Here is a 19,423-nt window from a genome sequence, read left to right on the forward strand (position 1 = left end):
GAAGCTCCCCACCCAAGTGCAGCCCCTATGTGGGGCTGGCCTGGAGAAGGAGACAGCCTGGGACCTGCCCGAGCGGCGGGTGCAGCTGGAACACTACTCCAGGGTGCTCAGGGCCACACTGTGCACAGTGGGTTCAGTTAAACACTTGCTTTCAGGGCAGAGCACAAAATTGGGACAGAGGATTGTGACGGCCAGGGGCATCCACAGCCCAGCCCTGGAGATGCCAACAAGACCAGCAGCAACATGGCCCCTTCTCAGAGGGGACGTGACAGAAGAGACGTGCGTGGAAGGCAGAGAGAGAACTCTGGGCTTTGCTTTCTTCCCAGCATGCTGAGGGGCACAAGGGAGCAGAGGCAGGGACTGGGGCACCACACGATGCCAAGATCACAGGCCTGTCCCAAGGGCCCTGGTCCTTTCACAGGCTACAGCATTCATGTCACTTTGAAATAAAGATGACCACTGCTGTCACAGTGAACAAGCTGCTGAAATGGGCTCGGCAAATGAAAAATAAAAGGCACTCTCTCTGGAGGAAGGTGGCTGAGCCTGTCATGCACACGCTCATTGTTCCTGAATGCTCCACGGAGGACACTGTTGTGATGGGATTGCTTTTCTTGGAATCTTTTGATTAACTGAGAAAAGTGAAGGCTAGGGTACTGGGGGCTCTGGGATTGAGGAGAGAAGGGCTAGGCCACCCATTAGACCCAGGATGCTGGCCCAGGCCATGGCAGGAGTCCAGTCGCAGCCTCACTGGACTGGGGACCCCGCAGTCCCCCCACCTGGGCCACTGTGGGGTTCAAGAGGTCCCCCCAGTCCGCATAGAGCATATTCTCTCTCTCGACACAGCAGAGGACTGAAGATGGCTCCTCATGCAAAATGCACAGGTCAGAACTCCAACCTGATGGTGGGCATAGGCCCCAGATGCCTGCGATGGGAGGGTCTCTGAGCCCCCTTCCCCTGATTGGCACAGACCTGAGCCAGGACAGAAGGAGAATGGGTAGGGGCACAAGAAAGAGGGAAGACAGCCCAGCCTGGGCAGGAGGCATCAACCCCCCGCCCCAACCTGTGTCCCTAGCCTCGCTGGCCCAGGCTGCCCAGGGTGGAGGAGGCCCAGGCATGAGGCTGGGAAACGTTGTGGAGCTCAGGAGCCAGCCAGCCAGATCCAACCCCAACACCCGGCTGGGTAGTCTGTCTCTGCCAGAGAGAAGTGGCGGTGTTCACGAAATCTTCGTGAAGGGTGATGTGCCTCCTGCTAGTACAAATAATACCATTCAGTGTCAGCCCAATGAGCTGCGGACGGCCCACAGGTGACGCCGAGACACTGCTGCCTCAGCCCTCAGGACTGGCCATGTCCAGCGTGCCGAACACCCAAACAGTGTCACTGTGCCCTGTGGGCTGTAATGTGGAAACAGGGGATGTGCTGGCATCAACCTGAACAGAAAATGCCCCTGAGTCTGCATTCACCTCCTCACGCTGCTCAGATTGTCCTGCCTGACCTGGTGCATTCCAGTACCTAAGATGCAGGTGTGTGGGGGGCGGGGGGGACTCTTGTGCCTGACTTCATGGGTAAATGTGATAGTGTGTGTCTGAGCACTGATCATGTTAAATGTTAGCCACGCCAGCAGCAGGGTGCTGGGGACCCCAGTTTGCTGGAACCTTTCAGAGACGTAGCTTTTGCCTCAAGTGTGCCCCAGAGAAGGCTGAGGTGACAAGGCTGTGACAGATCTGGGCTCTACCACACATGGGCATCATGGCCTCAGACAATACCCTCCAACCTCTGGGCCTTGGCCCACCTGCCAAATCAGGGCTGGGCCAAGGGCACCCAAGGCCACCCCCATTCTGGCTGTCTGGAATTACTGGGTCCTCTTTGCTCTGCAGCAGGACAAAAAGCTGCCAGGTTTGGTTGGTGAACGTCATCACAAGCCAACCCCAGGATCCTAATGAACCCCACCTGCCAAAAGTCCCAAAGGCATCTGCTCCTTGGCTGCAAAGCCAGTGTCACCTTGAAAACTTTGTTGACTCAAAACTCAGCCATTACAGCCACAGTGACAACCAAGACCCACCCACTGAATGCCCCAGCAGGTGGCACGCCTCACCTGTGGGGGAGGAACGTGACTGCCACAATGGGCAGTGTGTGTCCCGCCCAGACTCTATCCCCTGGGAGAGCCCACCCTGTGCTGATGTCCAGGGCATGGCCCATGCTCAGGCCCTGTGGCTGCCCTGTGACCACCACGCCCTGGGGGCAGGGTCCAACCCAGCCTGTCCTGGCAGCTCAAGCTCCCCAGAAGCCCAGCTCCCAGAAGATGCTGCACGTGCCTGCTGGGGACCTGGAGGCCTGTGCCCCCAAAAATGTCTGGGGAGAGCTGCTAACAAGTCCAAAGCCCATGTGCACACATCACTACAGGAGAAATGGCTGTTCTGGGACAGACAGGCCCCCACCCCAAACTCTGTTCTCTTGAGGCCCAGCCCACCCATGCAGGCACAGGCCTGTCCAGGTAACAAAGCTCAGAGGGACTGTCCATGTGACCTCAGGCTAGTGGCTGCAGAGATCGGTCAGCACCCCAGTGCTAGAGTCTGGGGTGACTTTGGAATGGAGCCCCTGAAAGTCAAGTCGTTCCATCCACCTGCCAGACCTCAGCTCTAGCCACCATGTCTCAGCCCACCCCAGCCAGTCTCCCAAGGCTTCCCAGCCAGGAGCAATGGCCTCCGCTTCTGCATGGCCTCTCTGTGCAGATATTTGCTGTGACACCCTCCCCGATGGGAGGCCCCTGGCCGGGCACCTGGGGACCTTGCCTCCCAGTGCTCACCCCCGACGGAACTCCATGCAGCCCTCCTCACAGATGGAAGCCCACCAGACCTGGGCAGTGAAAGCACCCCAAGAGCCAGGCCCGGCTCCCCTCTCCATGCCCAGGCCGTGCACCTATCCTGTGAAGAGTCTGGAGAGGTCACAGCCCCTCGCCAGCTGAGGGCACGTCTGCCTGGAGCTACAAGCTGAAAACCAAATTTCCCCTTGGGAAGTTCACATCAACTCGACAGACAATCCGCCCCATCTTGCTGTGTGCACCGACTGCCTCCCATCCTGCCAAACTTCGGGCCCACGAGCTCTTTCCCTTCCCCAAGTGCTACAGCTCCTGTGCCGGCCTGGGCAAGCACAAGAGAGGGACTCCAGAAACGTCCACTCAGCTGAGCTGCACCACACATCTTGAGAGTAAGGACCCAGAGGTAAGGGGTGGTGTGGGGCACAACAGACCTCTCCAGGAACGCTGCCTGGGTGTCAGGAGTCCCCACGTGGTGAAGGGTGGGGGGCATCCCGGGGAAAGGGCAAGGGTGGGCTGTTGGGGGCCATGGCCGAGAGCAGGCTGCAGCGGCCCCCTTTCTCCTGGTCATCTCGCCCTAAGGAGGACAGGCTCATTCTCGTCTCTCTGGGCCCTGACAAACCCCTGAAACCTGGAAGGGTGCAGGGATGAAGATTCTGGAGTTGGAGAAACTGGGCCCAAGTCTAACTCCTCCACTGACAGTCGCCTCATTTGGGAAATGGAAACAGTCACTGCTGGTTGGGCTGTTTCACAGGAGAAAAGAGAGACCAAGTAGGGGCTGTCAGGGCCCCACCCGCAGATGTGCCCATCCTCCCATTACTGACAGCTCCCCTGCCCCTTCCTCCTGAGAACTGCCCTCGGCTGGAAAGTCTAGGTTACCCCTCCTGGGGGGGGCGGGCAGCCCACAGCCAGGGTCTGGCTGATACGGGTACCAGAGCTGCCCCAGACTTCAGGGGGGATCAAGTCCCAGGTGCTCTTCACACTGTGGAGCTCCTTCCTCTGACCTGTCTGCTTCCCTCACTTCCCTCCAGGTTTCTCCTGAGAGCCACACCAATCAATCACTTGGACCAGAATCCCCGTCTCAGGCTCTGCTTCTAAGGAACCGACCTAAGAAGGGAGGCGAAAGCACTTTGTATGCTCATGTAGTCATGAATATACAACTGCTCATCAGTACTGTTGTTCCTTCCAGAACAGGAACGCCAGGCCCTGGTCAGAGGCTGGTTGTGAGGTCCTGTCAGGAGTCTAGCTGCCGGAACCAGCCTGCCTCGCGTTTGCTGGGGAGCAGTGGTTGCAGGGGACACTCCTCCTTGATTAGTGCGTGTCCCGAGCACAGTGCCCATGTGAAACTTCCTCCCAGCATCGTACTGGGACAAAAAACATCTCCCCGAGGCACACGTGTGCTTCCCCTTCTCAGACAAGAAGTGTGACAGAGCCCCTCCACTTCCCTCTCCCGGCACAGTTCTTCAAGGCTGGCACATTTGCTTTTCCTCTTTTTAATGCTATCTCCCTCTTTTTAATCCAATTTTACGGATCTCTTGGTGTTACGGATTTCTAGGGAGCTACCTCAAATCCCTCTAGAAAGAGGGGCACAAACAAGCCCAACCAAGTCAGGATGATCAGACAGGTCCCCAGCCTGGCCTAAGGTTCCTGGCGCCTTGCTGCCACTCCACTGGAAGCTGCTAGGCCGAGGGTTCTGGCTAAGCTGAGGCATTTCTTCCCCAAACAGACACTTTCATGAGAACAGAATTCTCCAAGTATCAAGAAAACACTAGGCCATGAGGATGGCTAGTAGCCTGGAAATGTTCTAAGTCTCATTTACGCTGGAAGCTGGCACAACCAGGATGGCAAGACGTGGTTTCCGGGGTGGTTTTTTAACTGTCTCAGAAAAGAGAAAAAGGCCCCAGCGTATTTTTGGCCTATCTTTAATCCATCTTTGGTTAATCTGAATTTTGCATGAAGGCCAGACTGTCACAGGAAGGCCCAGGCACAAGGGGTCAGATGGTGGGGCTGCTTCCCCAGGCTGCCCTAGGTCAGAGCTGTGGTCACTCTGGTGTCAGGCGGGTGCTGGAGATGGCCGAGCGCAGTGGGTGTGGGCCAGCCCCTCTCGGGGCTGCTGCACAGACCCCGCTGAAGGCCGGCCCCTTACTCTGGGCATCTTATCGTGCTCCTGCTGCAGCCCAGCTCCACTTCCTGTGCGGCCAGCTCAGCTGCTCACCCAGGCCTGTGTCAGGCCCAGCCCGTTTCAGTGAAATACTTACCTTTGGACCCCACAAGAGGCAGCCCTTTTGAGCCTGGACTGCTTCCCTACCCTCAGGAATAAGGAAAACACCAGCCCCACAAGCCAGACAGGGAAGCCGGGTTGCCGAGGCCTGAAAATAGAAATAAAGGTGCCTGGGGGAGCCCCTGGGGCCCAGTGAGCACCGCTGACTCGGCACTGGAGACTCAAGGCTCTTCCCAGATCACAGGTTCTACAACCAACAGCCCAGGGGGGCAGGAAGTATCTGCAGGGTGGAGGGATAGCCCTGTGCAGTTACTAGGAAGTCCCTGCCTTCCTGCGCCACGTTTCCTCAGCTTACTTCTGCAGAGGCCACAAATGTTTACTGAGTGCCTATTCACTTGGCAGGCTCCTTGTCACCCACTAATGCCCAGCTTCGCATCATTTCTTCCGGAAGCCAACCTGAGCCTGTCAGCACACTGCCTGGCCCCGCACAGCCCTGACTCTGCCCCACTGCCTGGCTCAGGGGCCACTCACAGTAGGTGCCCAGTGCAGCCTAGAGGGACAGGAAGGAAGGACACGCCCGGTCAGCCCTGCCTGGCTCGGCTAGTGTGTCTGGGCAGCCCTGAGGTCCCCAGGGTGCTGTGGGCAAGAACAGGCCTTGGTGGCCCAGAGCCCTGCACGTCCTCTGAACGGTGGCCAACCCAGTGGCCCGGAGGGCCCTCTTCGCTCACACCCTACAGGCCACATTGTAGCAGACAATGTTTCTGTACCAGGGCCCCAGGTGGCAGATGGCCTGCCAGAACACAGAAGGTGTGGAAGCCGAAGCCAAAGGGCCTCCGGCACTCTCACAACTGGAAAACAAACATTTTGTTTCTGTGGTGTGCATTCCGGCCAGCACACACTCAGGACGGGACTTGTGAAACCACCTCGCTCTCAGCTTGGCGTGAAGAGAGTTCTTTGCCTAACAAAAGTGGAGGGACCTTTCCAAAGCACACAGGGCTCTGGCAGGGGGCCAAGGTTAATGCGCTGCCGGGACGCACACAGTGTCAGGGGGCAGGTTCTGCAGCAGGATTGGGAGCACGGAAGGTGGGGCCAAGGCCCTCACAGGGGATGGTGGGCATTGTTTTTTGTTCAGCTGCCTGGAGCTGGGTGCCCCAAGGGCCACACTGGGCACAGGGGGACAGGACTGCAGAGCACTGGTACCCTCTCAGCTCCACCCTAGCAGCTCCATGTCTGTGTTCCAGATATTGACTTCCAGAGAAAAGGGATTCTTTTTGGAAAAATGAGCAAATCGCCAACCAGTTTAACAACCTCATTTTGCAGATGGGCAGACCGAGGCCAAGAGAGGGGATGAGACTTGCCCCAAATTGCAAGCTAGATGATGTGCAACCAGCCTCTCGACTTCCGGGCTGTGCTCAGGAGAACATTTGATCCTCGGGCAGGATGGCAGCCTAGAAAAGGCCGGACAAGCCTGGGCTGGAATCCCAGCTCCGGTGTCCCCTCTGGGGGACCTTGACAATCATTAAACTTCTGAGCCTTGGTTTCTCATTTGTACAACAAGGCTAATAAGAGCCCCAAACAAAGTCACAGAACTATTTGGAGGCTTAATTGCATCTAGGAGACCAAGGAGGGTGCTTGGCAAACCTGAGCTCCCCTCTTCCCACCCTCTGCCCACCCCACTACGCTCGGGCTCAGAGGTGTGACCATGGCTCTCTGCGGACACAGCACTGCATAGCAAAGGCGTCAGGGGGCTCAGCTTTCGGAACAGAATCTATACTATAGATGGTCACACCCAACTGCCCTTTTTAACCATAAGTTACTTTTAGGAGCAAGAAGGCATGCCAGCAACTACTTTTAGGAGCAAGAAGGTATGCCAGCAACAAAAAGGTAAACTCTCTAGGAATAAAAATACAAGAATTGGCAAAACTGATAGGAATAAAACCTTAAAGAACACAAACGTAGACTTGAACAAATAAAAAGACATCCTGTGCTGTGGACATGAAGACTTGACCTCAAAAAGGTGTAAAGTCTCCCCAAGTTAATTCATAAGTCTCATACGATCCCAATCTAAAACATCCAGAGCTCCCCTGCCCCCTACCATCTTAAGACAAGCTGATTCTCAACTTTTTTATTAAAAAATAAACAGAAGAGATTAGTCAGGAAACCTCTATGAACAATGAGGCAGGGCTAGCCCTACCAGATGCTAAAACATATATAAAGCCTCAACAAGTAAGAGTATACTAGCCCAGGAGGTCACGCAGAGAGCATGCTGAAACAGACAGAGGTCAGTGCGGGATAAAAGTGGAATCTCAAAGTAGAGAGGAAATGAGGGAATTTTCAATAGCTGGTATTGAGACAAATGGATGCCATATTTAAAAAAAAAAGGTTGGATCCATATTTATACCATACATAGGAAAACACGTAGATCAAAGACTGCAACATAAAACCATAAAAGTACTAGAAGGAAACATAGGAGAATTCCTTTATAATCTTGGGATGGACAAGCTTTTCCAAAATTCAAAATCCAGAGCCATCAAAGAAATAAGTTAATAAATTTGATAAAAACATATACATGTAAAAAAAAATGCCAAAAGCACTGGTGGGCAAGTAAAATGTGCAGTCACTTTGGAAAACAGGCTGGCAGTTTCTCAAAATGTTAAACAGAGTTGACATATGACCCAGCAATTCCATCCCTAGGTAGATGCCCAAGAGAAATGAAAACACATGCCCATACAACAATGTGTACATAAGAGCTCATGGCAGTATTACTCATAATAGCCCCAAAATGGAAACAACCCAAATGTCCATCAATTAGCAATGAATACATTAAATGTGGTCTATCTGTACAATGGAATATTATTAGGCCATGAAAAAGAATGAAGTAGTGATGCCTGCTACAACATGGATGAACCGTGAAAACATTATGCTGCTCAGTGAAAGAAACCAGTCAACAAGAGACCACATATTATATGATTCCATCTATGCGAAATACCCAGAATAGGCAAATCCAGAGAGACAGGAAGTAGACTAGTGGTTGCCTAGGGCTGGGAGTGGCTGAGGGCAATGGGTACTGTTAATGAGAACAGGGTTTCTTTTTGGGGGGATAAAAAATGTTCTAAAATTGATTGTGGTGATGGTTGCACAATTCTGTGACTATACTAAAAATCACTAAAATTGTACACTTTAAATGGGTGAATTGTATAGTATGTGAATTATGTCTCAATAAAGTTGTTAAAGAACAGTAAAAGCCAAGTCAAAAGACAAAGAATGAATTAGAAAGAAGTATTTGCAACTCCTATCACAGGCAAAAACTAATCTTCCTAATATACAATCGAGAAGAAAAAGATAACTCAACTGTTTTGAAAGGGCAAAGGAACACAACAAAGGACATATGAATGGCTTTTTTTTTTTTTTTTTTGGTGAGGAAGATCAGCCCTGAGCTAACATCCACGCTAATCCTCCTCTTTTTGCTGAGGAAGACCGGCTCTGAGCTAACATCTATTGCAAATCCTCCACCTTTCTTTCCCCAAAGCCCCAGTAGATAGTTGTATGTCATAGTTGCACATCCTTCTAGCTGCTGTGTGTGGGATGTGGCCTCAGCATGGCCGGACAAGTGGTGCATCGGTGTGCGCCCGGGATCCGAACTCGGGCCGCCAGTAGCGGAGCACGTGCACTTAACTGCTAAGCCACGGGGCCGGCCCTGAACGGCCCTTAAGTATACATAAAGATGCTCAACTGATTAGAAAAATGCAAACTAAAATGACACAGAGAAACCATTTTTCACCTATCTAGTTGGCAAAATCCACATTAGACCAGCGTCCATTGAGGCGGCAGTGGGGAAATGGACCACCTCCAGCCTGCGTCAGGGTGCGCAGCTCCCACAACTTCACCTGGGCAACATCCTCCAAGACAACAGACCCACACAACCTGTGGCCCAGCGATCCGACTGGTGGGATGTGCCCCACAGGAGATATACTTGCCACATCTGAAAGGACTCATGAGCACTGCAATTCACAGCTGAAGGAGACTGCACACGGCTGAGGGATCTGTTAGCAGGGGCCTGGGAAAGAAACCGGGACACATCCATGCACCTGAACATCCTGCAGTAGGAAAAAAGAAGGCGGCAGCCTTTCTGACACGGAAAAACCTCCAGGGTCTATTATTTAAGAAAGCAAGGTACAGAAAGGTAGATATAGCATAGTATCTTTTGTATAAGAAAGCAGAATAAAATAAGAATCAAAATTTTTATTTGATTGTATTTGCATAAAGGAATTCTAGAAGGATCACAAGAAACAAATAAGCAGTTAACCTGAGAGCGTGGGGGATGGGGGCAAGACTTGCCACTGTATATTGTTTTAATTTCTGAACATGTGAATGAACTATCAAAAACTAAAATGTGTGTGTGTGTTTTACAAGGAGGGGACACACTAAGTTAGGAATGAAGAAAAGGATGACCCACAGGCCAAAATCTTATTCAAATGGCCACTCATACTTCCAAAACAAAGAAGCCCCTCCTCCACCTCCATACTAAATCATTTCTGATGCTTCTCCACCAAAGTTCTTTTTGACTTTTCTTCTCTCCTTACTGGCAGGAACAAAGCTTAAGCATTTTTAAAAACGGCACTTTGCGAAATTGTGCAGACAAAAAAACCCCTACCAGGCCCGAGTTCCTGCACTTAATAATCACCAAATTAAATACAAGTTTCACACATGCACAGAATGTGAAAACATCAGGCAGAGCCAATCCTTGAACGGCAAATGGGCCACACATGTGCCAGACATCTGCATGTGGGCGGTTAGCCGTGTGGGCCTTCCCCCGCGGCTGGTAGGCTCTTTCACAGGACACAGGAAGGGGAGACCCCTGGAAAACATCTCATTGTTGTGGAGGTTCGCATGGCTCTCTGCCCGCCTGACAGGGGCTGGTTTGGGGCATCTTGCTCCACAGGAGAACACTGCTGAGCTTTGTGGCAATGCAAGGCAGGGCTGGGGGCTGCTTTGTGCCCGAAACCCCAGCTTTCCCTAAACAAGGCCGCTCTTGGACTGCACACAAGCCTCGTCCAAATGGGCCAGTGGCGGCCCTTCAGAGCAGCTGCCCTGCCCGGCCCACCCCACGGCAGCGAAAGAAGGAGGCTGCTTGTTTGTCAGGAATGGTCTGGGGGCAATGGCCCCCTCGTGTCTGCAACAGCCTCGGTGCCACAGGAACATTACAACACACACCGAAGACGGACATTTGGGCCAGGTGTCTACAATTCTGGTGCGTGTGAACACGGAGCCCCCATATCCACCTGTCATATTTTTACACCTGGCAAATAGATGAGAAGCAGAGATTAAGTTCAAAGTGTGAGATTCAGCTGGATTTCCTTTCAGTTTGGTGAGGGGGGGGAATCTCTTCTACCCTCCTGAACAATAAAACATAAATCATAAAGAAAGGCAGGCAAACATTGCAGAAACACAACTGACTGACTTATCTCCTCCAACAGGCCCCAGCATGGAAAACTCCAGAAGCAAACAGTCCCCATGCCCCTTACAGACTGCCCCTCTCCTTGGCAAAGCACTCCCCTCCTGCTGGAAAGGACTATCGAGTGCTTTTACCGCCCCACTCCCACCCTCTCTGGTTTGGTCCCACCCCTTCCGAGCTCTGCACCTCCAGGCCCCTGGCCCCTGATTTCAGGGAGGACAGAGCCTGAGCAGGGCCCAGAGGACCACCTGCAGAGCCAGGATCCATCCCACAGCACTGACTCCTTCTGGCGTCTATGTTGAGATCAATGGCACTGCAGGAATGGACTTCGCAGCAAATGGCCACTTAGCACTGATTCCCAGCTAAACGGCCCATGCCAGAAGGCCGGGAGAAGAAAAAGAAACACACATGCCCACGTCTGCTGTCTAGAACTTCTGCTGTCTCCCAAGGCCAAATACTGGAAAATCCAAATAAAACCTGCCACAGTCAGAGTGAATTCCAGGCAAACGTTAGGTAGAGAGAGCCTGCACCAACCATCGTAGGATAAGCCCAGCTCCCCCGTATGCATGCACACCCCTCTTAACTCCTGGGAGCCAGCATCCTGGCCGGTCCCAGACAGCACCAGCTCACCTCGTGCTCAGAGCCTGTCAAGGTAGCCAGAATGGGAGGGCAGGCGTGGGGAGCAGGGACGTGCTGCAGGCCCCAAAGGAGGGGCCTCTCCCCACTGACTGGACCGGCCCCAACCACCCACAGGGCGTCCTGGTCTGTGCAGGTCCCCTGAGAGGGACACGGGAGGGCCACTGAGAAGAGGCATCAGAGAACAAACACAAAACATCTGGCCGCCCTCACGTCTGCAGCATCAAGGGGGGTTCCCCCACCAAATCCAGAGGGGCTCCTCATTGGCTACGAAGTTGGCCATGTCACAAGCCATCCGCAGCCCTCCCTTGCTCTGTGACTTGGTCCAAGATCAGGAGTCCAAGGGCAACGGCATCCCCTAGGAAGGCACTGCTGGTGGGATAATGAGCCCCACCAGGGGCATCAGAAATGGGGTCTTCAGGCAAACTCTGCTCCCCTCTCAGCCTCCACCTGTCCTCTGTTCTAAGAAGGGGTGGTCCTCCAGGGTCGCTCTTGCTGGCTCCGGGCCTCACAGCAGTCTGCAGAAGGGGGGAGACAACAAACATGCTCCAAGGGCACCTGACGGGGACGTGGGCACCTGGCTTCTGGCTCCAGCCTGCCTCATACCAGGTGTGTCCTGGAAAATCCTGCCGGCTCTGGGTCCATCTACACAATGAGAGAGTCGTCCTGCATGAGCCCAGGGTGTCCCCGCCCTGCCCTGACAGGCTGATGTGAGAGACCAGCTTCGACACGACGTGAGGCCTGGCACCAAATGCAAATCGGAACTGTACCTTCAAGCCAACATCTCACGGCCTCTCAGCTCCACGTGTCTCAAACCTGATCCAGCAACTTCCTTCCCAGGCCTTCATGAAGAGCAAACGCCTCACTCCAAGGCCAAAGGCCTGGCCTGCTGCACACCACAGCCCAGCAGCCCCATCCCTGCCTCCCTCTGCCCTCTCTGCCCACTCAGGCTCCCCTGGACATACTAAGCTCTCCTGGGGGTGCCCTCCTTCAGCCAGGATTACCCCCTTAATAAACTTCTCTCTCCCTTCACAGCTAAAATGCCCTCCCCTGCCCCCACAAAGCCCTCTTAGAGCCTCCCTGCCCCACACCCTCCATCCTAGAGCCCCCACACCCACACCCACGGGCTGGCTGGCGGGGCTGCAGAGGAGGGGGCTTGGCCAGGGAGTAAGTCTTCTGCTCACTGCATCCCTGATGCCTGGAGGAACGAGGTCAGGTGGCTGAAAGAAGGGTTGAAAATGCTGATCCATCTGGGGTGGAATCCTGCCTCTGTGACTAGGACTGGTGTTTCCTTGGGATCCTTATGCAACCTGAGTTTCTCTTTCCCCATCTATAAAATGGGGAAACAAAACTGCCCTCGCAGGGCTGTAATGGGGCTGAAATGAGATCATCAACAGGGCCCGTCTCAGCGAGATTTCAACACCACTTTACAGTTCCCAGCTGCACCAAGATGGAGGTGGAGGGCCCACGTTGCCACAAACAGCCCCAGCGGAAACAGCATAAGGAGAGCCATTTACCCCAGCTGCATCCCACCAGGAAGTGGTCTGTGAGAGCAGAAATCCCAGGCATGCTGGGGAAAAGAGAAGCTGTGCTAGCCTTCGCTGGCCACCAGAGTCGTGCAGGGGTGAGGAGAGGCAGCAGTCCAGCCGGGCTCGGCCAGCATGTCCCAGCGTGCCCGGGCAGGGCAGGTGGCCATCGACATGCCTGCTGGCGGCGGGTGCGGCAGGACATTCCTGGGTACATTCCACCTCTCTAGGCTCGGCTGTCCCCACCCACAGAGCCAGAGGTGAGTGGCAGGGACACAGCGTGTGGGGCCCTGGTGCTCCTGAGCCGCAGAGGCCCTATTACAGGACTGCCTCTCCTGAGGGCTTTGTCTCACCTGGAGGCAGGCGAGACACTTGCTTACCTACGGGGTGGAGTGGGCGGGACTCACCTCGGACTCTTGCCCACCAAGCACCCTTCCTGGGGTGGCCTGCCCTCTCACCCGTGTAAGTCCTGTCTCCAACCAAATCCAATGCTGCTGCAGGGCGGGGCCTGCAAAACAGGGCGCCTAGGCAGCTGGGCAGGAGCCTAGCAGAGGGCCAGGGGCCCTGGGGCTTGGAGTCCCAGCTCTGCCCAGTGCCCCAGGGGTGACTTGAGTAGGTCTCATCCCCTTGCGGAGCCCAGTTCCTCTGAGCTGCAGTGAGAGAAAATGGGGGACAATCATGGGAGCCAGAGAGGGTGCAAAGATATGGCAGGCTGCGTGGTGCTCGCCAGACTTCTCCTAGACACCTGTGGCCACCAGCCCAAGGCACTCCTCAGTCTTTGCTGCCCAGGGACGCCCTGGCAGGGAACCCCTAGTGCAGGGGCTCTTGGGCTGCAGGGGTGGGGGGTAGGGTAGCATAGGAGGGGATTCTGTATTGTCCACCAGGACAGGCCAAACCCACCCCAGCAGGAGATCCAGATTCTGGGCCAGGTGCAGGCACCCAGGGGACATTTTCTTAAATGGCACTGGAGGTGCCAAAGAGGCTGTAGAGGGGCCTCAGCAGCACAGGTGTGGCCTGGAGCACACTCTTTGCCACCAACTAGACACAAGAGTGGAGTGTCTGCTGCTCTCTGAGTGACTCTGGACGAGTCGTTTTCCCTCTTGGAGCCCTGATGGGAATCATGATGCCGAGCTGGTGAGGGAGCCTGCGGCAGGCCCAGCCCAAGGCCTCAGAGTGCTGACAGAATGTGCTGCCCGCTGGGAGGCCTGACTGCAGGCTCCGGAAGGGTTGGCCAGGGTGGGTCCCTGCTTCTTTGGCTTTCCCAGGGACACACCTCAACATAACTGTGAATTTCCTGATAGGCTTATTTTTTCCCTTTCTATTTTTTCCCTTTTGTTCATTACTGTTTAAATGCTTGGCAGCACATACAAACACAGCACCCACATCTCGAGGCATCTAGAAGACCCAAGAAGCCCTTGAAGTCCAAGTTAACATACCAGAGGTGGATGCCCAGGGCCAGCTCTTGGGGAACCTCTCGCCTCCATTATCTCAGCACCTAATCCTGAGAGACAGGCTCTGCCGGCATCCCCACAGGCATGTGGAGAGCCCAAGGTTGACTCCCATGGAGGAGCAGTGCAGGGCTCTGTCTATCAGAGCCTGTGCCCTGACCCACCATGCCACAGTTCACTACTGCCAGAAACGCCAGAATTCAGGATGGAAACCCAACCTAATTTCCAACCCCTAAGAGCTTACAGCAATCCCCACGTGCTACTTGGTAAAAATTCCCAACTATGACGGCCAAAGGCCCTTGGGACAAAGACTCCAAGATGGCCCCCAAGGAATGCACAGGGCTTGGAGCGACCCTAAATCACTCCCAAATCCAGATGTTTCTTCATGTATAGAAAAGCAAGCCACAAGGCTTGCTGTAAATTCCACCCACCATCCCCTGGAATCTTGTCTGTTCTGGGAACAAAGTCAGGGCATTACTAGGGGTTTGTTCTTGTGTCCGAGCAGCTCTGGAGCCTCTGACGACAGTAGAGCTAACACTTACTAAGTATTTACCCTGAGCTTCTCAGGGACTGTCCCACTGAACCCCCACACTACCCTGGGAGTGGTGGGCAAGGTACACTCTTGTCCCTGGAGGTTCAGAAACTTGCCAAGGCCACACAGGGAGTAAGTGGGGAGGATCTGAACCCCGGCAGTCTGCCTCCGGGACTGAGTGCCCGAGTGCAGGAAGGAGAGAAACAGACAAAGGATAGGGCCTCCCTGATGCAGAACGCCAGCAAGGCAACAGCCAGGCAAGAGGCCAAAGAGAGGGTATGCCCCAGCTGACCCCATGTGGGGCCAGGCCCTCGGCCAGACGGGGAGAGAGGGGCAAAGGCCATGAGTCTATTACTTTCCCCTGGAGCCCACCCCTAGGTGATGAATGATGTGTCGGGGGAAGGCTGAAAGAGCCAAGCAGAAAGCAAACCACCGAGACAAAACAAAAGGAACCAGCAAGCGCCAGTGACGACACCCTCAGTGCACACAGAATCTGGTGTCTTCCCAAGGGTCCCAGTTTGACCCTCACTCCTTTCTTCCCTTTAGATATAAATGCGTGCACATGTGTATGTGCATGCACATCTTACACACACACACACATAGCTCCGCCATCTTGCAATCACCTCAAGATGTTGCAATTCCTACAGCGACTGATGATGACAGGGTCAGTTTGACTCTGACCCCACAGTGGTCCTCCCAGTCCAGACAGGTGAGAGGAGCTATGGTGGAGCAGTGGCAGCAGAAGAGGTGCCGAACACCAGGAGACCAGCTTTTGGACCTGGGGCCCCAGCCTCTGGCCTAAGACCACCACTGGCTAAGCCCAAGGCAGGAAATGAGCCTACCTCTCTTTTGCAAAAATGTCTGATGATTTGGACAAAGCACAGAACCCAAAAGGAAGTCCCTCACTTTCCATCTGTAAGTGACTACCACAAAAAGGAGCATCATTGGCTAAGGCCCAGGTTCCCTTGGAAAGGGGAGCCCAGAGCCATGGAACCTTGGGAGATAAGGTTCTATGGGAGATAAGGGGGCTGCCACCACGACCTCAGGAGAAAAGCAGACCTGAAGCCAACCCACCCCCAACAGGCTAGGACCCCTGCCCCTTGGACCACAGAAAGAGAGCCCCTTCTCTATCCTTTGTCTTCTAAGCAGATACCCTCTGTCTCCAAGAAAACGAGAGCTGACAACACTTACACTTCCTAGAACTGGGCGCCTACTATGTGCAGGCTCTGTACTAGAAACTTCACCCATTGTGGCCTCATTCGTTCCTCCAGAGCCCCTAGGAGGCAAGTATCAGCACTCCTACTTTACAGATGAGGAAACTGAGGCCTGGAGAGGCTGAGGGGCCTGTTAAGGTCACCAAGCAAGAGTGGGGGCCTAAGGCCATTCTCCATCTGAACAAAATGGCATGTGCATACACGGGCACGCACATGTGTGTACAATGTGCTCGCATGCACACACACACGCCGCCCTGCAAACCTCGAAGAAGAATGAGCTGTGGGGGCCCTAACCAGCAGGTCACTACAACTGCAGCCCGTGGTCGTGCCAGGCAGGCTCGGGAGACAGAGCAGTCATTATTCTTTCTCTCTCAAGGACACTGGACCTGCCGAGGCTTATCAGCAATCTGCTGTGCAAGCAGGTCAGGGGATCTTAACGAGGCTGGGGCTCCAGACAAGAGGGGATGAAACCCGGAGCCACGCATGTGGACAAATCCACAGTGACGGGTCTCCCTCCCATGCCAACACCTCTCCAGGCCGCTGTGGTGAAAGCAGCCCAGCGTCAAGGGTGGGCTGGCAGGGGTAGAGTGATCTTGCAGCGACAGATGGGCTGCCGGATGTAGCCCAGACGGCCCCAGATGCCACCTTCTCAAACCTGGCACCTCCCTTCTGCAGGAGAACCGGCCTGGGCTACGGGCCCCACCCTAATGACCCGACAGATGGATGGGTGCTCAGGCTGACACCCTTTGGTACAATGTCCCGGAGTGAACAAGGAACCTGAAATCCTGTGGGTCCGTGCCCACCACGACACATGTACACACACAATTTATGTTCACAGAAGCTGTAAGACTGACTCCTGAGAGAAAGGGTGGCCTTCTCCCTCTTTTGCACTTAAAATTGGTTCTCACCGCAAAACCAAATGAGCCAAGAATGTCTCCCTAATTGTTCCGGCAGGGTGGGGGTGAGTCCAGAACAAACCCCTTCAGATTGCAGCATAAAGCTCTCGGAGGTCAGACCGCACTGCCTTTCTACTTTCCGTTTTTACTTGCGCTCCCTCCCTCTTTAATCTCCGCCATTGTCCCCTCTAAGTGAGACCTCATAGTGTTTTCATGAAAGCAAGAAAAATTGACATTCCTGAAGGTATTGTAGGACCTATCGAGGCAGAATCGCTCACATATGCCTTTTTTCTCACTATTAGCTTGAGATGATCTTAGAGAAAGAGAAAGAAAGAAAGACACACACCAAACACAAACAAAAAAGTCCCCTCCTCGATGGCCGATGAGAAAGAAAGCCCTCGAGAGAGACATCAATTGTTGGAGCGCTCAGGTTAACGGAGAAGCACAGAATCAAGCATCCCACTCACCCAGCTGAAAACAAGAAAGCAACTTCCAATTGATTGGGGGGAAAAAAATTAATTGCAGCTTTAGAAAAATCTTTTCTCTCCGGCAGGGCCTTGGGGCCATTGAAGACCAGGCCGCTTTGCAGGCTCTCAGCGGTTATCGCTATTCACCACTCGCAGGTGGCTGATACGTTTCCCAGGGCTGATCAGCGCGTGCTCTTTCAGCGAGGGCTGCAGGAATCTATACAGGTCCACTTAAATCAGTCTGAAGCCGTGAAAGGCTCCATCATTCGCAGCCCGGGTCTGGTCGCCCAAACAGAGCCCCGGGAGGGCCAGCGGGCGGGCACAGGGCTGGGAGGACGGTGCCAATTAAAATCCCCAGCCTGTGGGCCTTTCTCTTCCTCGTTTTCATTCCTACAGCTACATTGTGTCCACTGGCAGTGGATTCCAAAAGCAAGGCAGCTGCATTCACCTCCCAGGGCTTTAGAGCCGCCATCCCCAAACTAGGCTAATTAAAAGCATGGTCCCTCCCAGGCTGCTCGTGGGGAGGAGCAAAGGCTGAAGGCTCAGAGGACGAGGCACGACTCTGAATGCTGGACTCCTTTCCTTCAAGGGCGTCTGGCAAGTTGGGAGGACGGGTCCCCTTCAGACCATTGCCCTATCCTCAGAGGCACAGGGCTTCTGGAAGGAGTAGGGCCCGCCTGGGCATCCACCCCCAGAAAAGCCTAGCCCCTTGGGTCTCTGGAAGACTCTAGTACTCCATGCGTGTGCCAACGGCCTCCAAACCTGCTTGGGAAAACAGGGCAAACTTGGTGTGGATGAGAGCAGGCTGGTCTGCAGCTCACACAGCCCTGCCCCAGACTGACATGCCTCTGGGGCGAATTCACCACCCGATGCCTGCTCCCAGGATGCCCAACGGACAGCACGCCGGCTAGCTGGGGGTCACCGACTACTGAGACACTCACGGTTTGAGGGAAGAAGGGACCCAGGCCTGGCCACTTTCTAGCTGTTATCTAAGGCCCAGTCCCTCCACCCCTCTGGGTCTGTTTCAACTGGAAACTGGTGATAATGAAAGCGCCCTTGCAGCGTTGCTGGGCTAGCACAGTGCATGGCACACACACGGCCTCACCGAGTGACAGCCACTGCTGCAACCACTGACCACAGCACTACCAAGTGGCCACCACCCCTTCTGAAGCTCTGCAAGCAAACCAAGGAACTTTGGTTCTACAAAGGTAAACCAGAACCTCCAGAAACAGGATGGGGGACCTTGCTGCCCTCCCTCCTGCCTCCCAAGTGCCCTTTAAAATTCCAGGACAGCTCTTAGTCCAGCAATGGATGAAGATGTGGGTGGCAACTCTGTTCTTTCAGCAAAATGCGCGTTAATTCCGGCTGACCTGTGTGGCTTTTGGCAGCCCTTCTCCAAATTACCCGGGTATCCAACCTGCTGAACGAGGTCCTCCCCCAGGAACGTCTCAGAAATGCACTGCTTAAAGGTTTCTGCCAGAGCGAGGCCAGAGGCGACCTCCCTGGGTTGCTCTAAGAGGCTGGGGATGTCGGTTTCCCAGATGGCAGTGGGAGGGGGCACCTGGAGAGATCGGCAAAGCCCAAGAGCTTGACCTGAGAGGGCAGGCAGGTCCTGGGGGTGGCAGCAGCAATGAAAATGGGGGAGCGATGCCAAGGATGGCAGCCTGGGGCAGCTTTTCCAGAGCCTCCTCTGGTCAGGAGGCCGAGAGACAGAGGGGATGGTGTGTCAGATCCCTCTGCTGTGGGACCCTGCACTGCCCAGAGCACCTGCCCCCAAGAGGGTGAGGGTGGCCCTCACTGTACCCAGAATTCTGTGGGGCTTGTCTCTCACATTGTCCCCTGAGAGGAAAAGGAGCTGCGTGTGTGAGTGTCTGTCTGCAGGACAGAAGCCAGGCCTGAGACGCAATGATCCCAGCAGTGGTCACCTGCCTTGGGGGCAGCTGAAGAACAATGACCAGGCTCAGTCTTAATCGGGTGGGGGGTGGGGGGATCCCCAGGGTGCCCGGGGCCCTGCAAGGAGCTGGGCTGAGCCGTCAGTGCAGAAAGGGGCAGCCAGGGCCAGCTCAGGAGCTCCCAGGAGGCCTCTGCGCAACTCGAGCTCTGCCATCACCTCCACTCTGTGACCCACCTTGCTCCTGCTCTCTCAACCTCTTCCTCAACAGAATATCTGGGACTACTGGTCCAGCTTCTTTTCTCTCTTTGAAGTTTTTTAAAA

General features: G+C 54.5%; 1 protein-coding gene across 4 annotated transcripts in view; it reads right to left on the reverse strand.

Moving 5' to 3' along the window:
• FAM53B (family with sequence similarity 53 member B) overlaps window positions 1-19,423 on the reverse strand; it is an 83,437-nt gene that overhangs the window by 5,533 nt on the left and 58,481 nt on the right. The gene's annotated exons all lie outside the window — the stretch shown is intronic.

The sequence above is a fragment of the Ceratotherium simum genome, chromosome 6, assembly GCF_057802395.1.
Source record: "Ceratotherium simum simum isolate JZ-2026a chromosome 6, ASM5780239v1, whole genome shotgun sequence".
NCBI classification, from domain to species: Eukaryota; Metazoa; Chordata; class Mammalia; order Perissodactyla; family Rhinocerotidae; genus Ceratotherium; species Ceratotherium simum.